This window comes from Triticum urartu, chromosome 1A (assembly GCF_056163025.1).
Source record: "Triticum urartu cultivar PI428250 chromosome 1A, HENAU_Tu73, whole genome shotgun sequence".
In the NCBI taxonomy this organism is placed as follows: Eukaryota; Viridiplantae; Streptophyta; class Magnoliopsida; order Poales; family Poaceae; genus Triticum; species Triticum urartu.
This window is the reverse complement of record NC_141873.1, coordinates 456,704,835-456,711,601: the sequence shown is the minus strand read 5'-3', so window position 1 is coordinate 456,711,601 and position 6,767 is coordinate 456,704,835. Positions and strand designations below refer to the sequence as shown.

General features: G+C 44.4%; 1 pseudogene; it reads left to right on the top strand.

Moving 5' to 3' along the window:
- The first annotated feature begins 1,802 nt into the window (after positions 1-1,802).
- Positions 1,803-6,433, top strand: LOC147991674 (obtusifoliol 14-alpha demethylase pseudogene; annotated as a pseudogene).
- The last annotated feature ends 334 nt before the right edge of the window (positions 6,434-6,767 follow it).

Sequence of the window (6,767 nt, the reverse complement as noted above, 5' to 3'; positions counted from 1 at the left end):
TTCACTATTTTTTTAATGTCTAAAACTCCACTGGCGCAAAACCACACAAATAATTAGGTTAAGGTTTGGAGGTTGGTCTTGTCTTCAAAGGTCCCAGCAATAATCTGATATTTCATATATGTGAAGGACTAATGTTATAAAGTGTGAATCAGCAAAAATCATGAACCAAAATGGTTATTCATGTTCCGTACAAAAGAATATAAATGATAAAGGGATCTCTTGTCATTTTATACAATACGCATATACTCGTATTAATATGAATTTTGAAAGCCATCAATTCTTATAATATTCGAAATCCATGCATGAATGTGTTTCACATTTTTTGCAAGTACCGAAAGTGAAAAATGCCATTATAAACCAGGTTAAGGTCTAGATTAAACAATTATAGGAGTTTTAATGTTGAAGACACTTAATGTCGTACTCTAGGGTTCAAGTCGGATTAATCAATGCCATTCGTGGAATTCAAATTGTTGTGGTGAATATAGCTATGGTTTTTCTTTCATTGTCCACAAAATTTGTTCTTCGTAGTGTGTAACTTTGACCGCATTCCCTTTGTTTCTTTTTACTTCGTCGCAAATAAACTTTGTCTTAAGTCAATCTTCATAAAGTTTGACCAAGTTTATAGGAAAATATCAACATTCAAAATACCAAATCAATAGCATTAGATGCATCATGGAATTAATTTTCATAGAGTATAACTTTAGTAACGTAGATGTTGATATTTTTTACATTTTGATCAAACTTTACAAAGTTTACTTCAGACAAATCTTATATGCATAGTAAAAATAATTGAGTGAGTACTAATTTATGGGAGCCCACCCTAGAATCCTAAATCTCATGCTCTTGTAAAGCCTAATGTGTCGTGCAAGTAGATGTCTATAAATACAAAGTTTTTTTACACTGAATTAGTGAGAGAGCTTCTCACTATGAATTTCTATTAAAAGAAATCTAGCATGTGTATTTTAATCTGATGAGGTGTCTAGTGCTGCTTTTTATATTTTTTCTTTTCAACATTTTCATGTGGAATAATAATTTTGTAGTACTCTTACATTTATATTCAAAAGAGAACTATTTTGTTCTTCTAGTTAATTAGAACATGTATATTATATTTATTGGTTACAAAAAGTAAACCCTTTGATTTCTACTCAATTAGAATGTAGATTATAGCATGGGATTGTTGGGTTCATGACTAACTTTGCCACAACTAAACTTAGGCAAACCGTGGCTGCCACAAAAGTGCGGCAAACAAAATGGCCACCAGAAGTATGACAAGATTTGACAAAAAACTAAGAGCATCTTTGGTCGGCCTCCCCACTTTGCCCAATTATTGTGCCACAATTGTGGCACGCGGTAGTTTTTGTGGTGACCACATTGATCGTCACACTTGTGGAAAAATCTGGCTAGCAACTAGGCTATAACAAGTGGGGCATCTGACTAGGAAAGTGTGGCATGCCACAACTATGTCTACAACCAAACATTCGCCACGCTTGCGATAGAAAAGTGTGGCTACCGACCAAACATGCCCTAAGCTGATGAGATACGAATCATATAGCTAGAAAATGACGAGTAATTGGCAAGAAATGCGCCAACTCATTAAGAAAAAAATCCTATCTCATTAGCAACTTTCAAACGTTTGAATTAGTTTGGTCACTTGAGTTCATTTATGCACATAAGGGTATGTGGTGTATCTTTATCTTAATGGAAGAACAATAAGAAGATATGATTTCCAAATCATCTTCATATTTTGTAGTGAAAATCATATTGCCAAGACCGTTGGTGACATAGTTGCGGACTACTATAGCATGGACTTCGAAAGTAGTGACTTGTGGCTGACCATAGCTATTTTGTCCATATCACTAGCACTTACCGGCATTGCAAGACGGATACTCACCTTTAATCCAATGTGCACACGATCGCTCCCCTTTGGTGAATAGTATTACTCTCCTAGGACAATTACCTAAGCTTTTGATGAGGGGTATTCAAGTTACGATCCATGATCTATATACAAAATTTGGTAGTGTGTTCACAATGGATTTGTTTGGACACAAGATAACCTTCTTGATTGGACCTGAAGTGTCAGCTCATTTCTTCCAAGCACCTGAATCAGAGATCAACCAAGGTAATTTTTATGAGTTCACCGTGTCGATGTTTGGTCAAGAGGTTGACTTTGGTGTTGACAGCGCCACACGAAGTGAACAAAGCCGGTTCTCTATCGTTGCGCTAAGGTCATCCAAGTTGAGGAACCATGTTGATCCCATGCTTCAAGAAGTGGAGGTATGTATATACCTCTCAGCCAAAGTGGGTTTATACAGTTGCACAACGCAATTAACTTACGATGTTATCATGAGTTTATATATGTTTACACATTTTTGCAAAATGGGGACAAGAGGGCATAATATAATAGATCTAAAGCATGAGCTCAGTCAAGTATTACTGTTGATCTCAGGTCGGTGCCTACTAGGAAAAGAGATTCGGGAGAATATGTTGGATGAGTTCTACGCATTGTTTCATGATATTGAAAACGACCTTAACTTGATCAACCTTGTATTCCCATATATCCCAACCGCGATAAATCGCCACTGCGACCGTGCGCCCAGCAAGCTCACGGAAATGCTCTCTAAAATCGTGAGGTCACGTAGGAGCCACGGCCAAACTAAGGAGGATGCATTAAAAAACCTGATTCATTCCAAATACAGAGATGGGCACTCCATGACCGAATCAGAGGTCACTGGGCTAATGGTTGCTTTGGTCTTTGTTGGAAAGCACACGAGCTCTCAATCTAGTGCCTGGACGGGTGCTTACCTACTCAATGACGTGCTTGGTTGCGGTCGTCGAGGAGCAAAAGCAAATCATCAAGAAACACAGGGACCAGATCGACTACGGTGTCTTGCTTGAGATGGATACCCTGCATGGTTGCATCAAAGAGGCGCTATGGTTGCACCCTACGACACCAGTGCTAATTCTCAAGGCACATAAGCACTTCACTGTGTGGACTGAAGAAGGCAATGAATATAACATCCCAACAAGATCCAGTGCGGTTTGGTTCTCAAAGAAAGGAGGACAATGTCGGAGGAAAGTTCTCTTACACATCATTATCTGGTGGAAGGCATGCTTGCCCTGGCGAGGCCTATGCTTACATGCAAATTAAAGTAATATGGAGCCATTTAGTTAGGAACTTCAAGCTTAAACTAATATGCCATTTCCCAAAGACAGAGTGGGGCAAGTTCGGGCTAGAGCCAAAAGGGAAAGTAATAGTAAGAGCATCTATAGCCGAGCGCCCCAATCCGGCCTCAAACGCCAGGGCTGGCCGCCCGGTCACTAACGGGTCATGATTTTTTGACCCAGACGGATGCCTCAAACGGGCCTCAAAGGCTCAGGCTGACCGGCATCCCTTATATCCAACCCAAATATGGGGCGGATATGGGGTGGCCCGGGTACACCCGGGCGCGTCTGCCTGACAAGGCCGGCCCACCATCGACCCCACGGATGTCCCACCAAAAAAACATTCGGCTCATCGCTCTGAAACCCTAGCTCACTCTCTCTCCTCTCCCCACACAGATTCCGATCAAATCCGGCGCAATGTCGAGCTCTGGCAGCCGCTCCGACTCCGAGCTGTATCCGAACTATGAGCTTGCCCTCTGCATCGCCTTGGAGCGGTCCAAGGTGGAGACCGGGGGCAGCTCCAGATCTGCAGCCTCGCCGCAGTCGCAGCTTCCCTGTTGACGCAGCTCGGACGCCGGTGTTGGCCCCTCCCGGCCCGAGCGTAGTGTTGGGGAACGCAGTATTTCAAAAAAATTCCTACGATCATGCAAGCTCTATCTAGGATATGCATAGCAACGAGAGGGGAGAGTGTGTCTACGTATCCTTGTAGACCAAAAGTGGAAGCGTTAAGTAACGCAGTTGATGTAGTCGAACGTCTTTACGATCCAACCGATCAAGTACCGAACACACGGCACCTCCGCGATCTGCACACGTTCAGCTCGGCGACGTCCCTCGTACTCTTGATCCAGCTAAGGCCGATGGTGATTTCCATCAGCACGACGGCATGTTGACGGTGATGATAAAGTTACCGATGCAGGGCTTCGCCTAAGCTCTACGACAATATGACCGAGGTGTAAAACTGTGGAGGGGGCACCGCACACGGCTAAAGATCAACTTGTGTGTCTATGGGGTGCCCCCTCCCCCGTATATGAAGGAGGGGAGGAGGAGGCCGGTCGGCCACATGGGGCGTGCCAAGGGGGGAGGAATCCTACTCCTAGTAGGAGTAGGTTTCCCCCTTTCCAAGTCCAAGAAGGAGAAGAAGGGAAAGAGGAGAGAAGACAAGGAAAGAGGGGGGCGCCCCCCTTCCCCTTGTCCAATTCAGACTGGGCAAGGGGGCGCGCGCCACCTCTGGCCGGCCCTCTCTCTTCTCCACTAAGGCCCATTGTGGCCCATTAATCCCCCGGGGGTTCCGGTAACCTCTCGGTACTCCGGAAAATACCCCATACACTTAGGAACCATTCCGATGTTCGAATATAACCTTCCAATATATCAATATTTATGTCTCGACCATTTCGAGACTCCTCGTCATGTCTGTGATCTCATATGGGACTCCAAACAACCTTTGGTACATCAAATCACATAACTCATAATACATATCGCCATCGAACGTTAAGCGTGCGGACCCTACGAGTTTGAGAACTATGTAGACATGACCGAGACACATCTCTGGTCAATAACCAATAGCGGAACCTGGATGCTCATATTGGTTCCTACATATTCTACAAAGATCTTTATCGGTCAAACCGCATAACAACATACGTTGTTCCCTTTGTCATCAGTATGTTACTTGCCCGAGATTCGATCATCCGTATCATCATACCTAGTTCAATCTCGTTACTGGCAAGTCTCTTTACTCGTTCGGCAATGCATCATGCCGTGACTAACTCATTAGTCACATTGCTTGCAAGGCTCATAGTGATGTGTATTACCTAGAAGGCCCAGAGATACCTCTCCGATACACGAAGTGACAAATCTTAATCTCGATCTATGCCAAAACACCATCGGAGACACCTGTAGAGCATCTTTATAATCACCCAGTTATGTTGTGATGTTTGATAACACAAAGGTGTTCTTCTGGTATTCGGGAGTTGCATAATCTCATAGTCATAGGAACATGTATAAGTCATGAAGAAAGCAATAGCAATAAACTAAACGATCATAGTGCTAAGCTAACGGATGGGTCTAGTCCATCACATCATTCTCTAATGATGTGATCCCGTTCATCAAATGACAACACATGTCTATGGCTAGAAAACTTAATCATCTTTGATTAACGAGCTAGTCAAGTAGAGGCATACTAGGGACACTCTGTTTGTCTATGCATTCATACATGTACTAAGTTTCCGGTTAATACAATTCTAGCATGAATAATAAACATTTTTCATGATATAAGGAAATATAAATAACAACTTTATTATTGCCTCTAGGGAATATTTCCTTCACGAAGCTCCAACAGGCGGCCTGCGCAATCCGCGCCTCCCCTACGTCGTCCCCAGCCCCCACCGGCTGCTGCTCCCACATGTGGGCAGCGGTGGGTGCATGTGCCAGCCCCGCCGGCCCGGAAGCACACGCTGGGATCAGAGGCGAGCGCCACCCGCCGCAAGCGGCGGCGGGAAAGGGAGAGGACGGAGGTGTAGCAGTCCGTGTGCCGTCCGCTGCCGCGAGATGCAGGCGGAGCCCGACGAGGACGCACGACTCCTCGAATGGGTCTACCGCCGGTCGCTTACGACCGCTCGAAGACGGACGCGTGGTGGCTCCGCCGAAAGAACGCCAAAGCGCTTCGGATTGCCATTGAGCAGTCCAAGTGCGAGGCGGCAGAGGCAGCGTTGGAGGCGGCTTGGCTGGCGAAGCTAAAGCGGCAGCAGGGCAGGGAGGTCCGGCGGCTAAAAGGGCTCATCATCCTCTTCAACGACGACGACGGCTCCTCCGACGACGACCCAGACGATCCGCCACCAGCCGCTGACACCTGCAGCTGCGCCGGCGACTGAAAGGGCAAAGGGCCGGCGAGGAAGTGGTGAATCTTCGTTGTCTCCGTCTCCAATTTCTAGCTTTTAGTAATGTATTTAAATTTATACGCCGTTTATGTGAATTATGTGAACTTTGGCGATCTTTTGGACATGCGTCGGTGATCTTCTAGTGATCGGAATGTGCATTTCCCTGATGATTCTATGTTTGTGTGATGATCTACGTTCTTTTTATCTATGTTGCATGCTAGTATGGATATGAGGGACCGGATACGAGATACACGAATGTGGACAACAGGATTTGAGGGTTGCCCGGTCAGTGCCTGCGGACGCGCCCAGACGCGTTCGCGGGCGTTTGAGGGTCGGATTTGCAAAGTCCGGCTGTAGATGCTCTACATTATGAGAGGCATGAGTTGCTTGGTACCTAAATATGTATGCACAACCTCTGTGTGCATGCGTGTTGTGTGTGTTGTTGTTATTAATGTCGGACAACAATTGATCCATCTTTGTTGATGTTATGCATGTTTCTTCAAATAATGGGAAACCTATTTGAAATGCATGTTCGTTCAAATTTTATGCATGATGCTTTTTTCCTCAATAAAATTAACATAATATCAATTAATCAGGACACAATTACAGTCCAAAGGCATAATAGACTTTTCATTAGACAACTTTATAAAATAAAAAACTAGACCTAAACATCTATATCTATATCTATATCTATCTATATCTATCTATATCTATATCTATATCTATATCTAT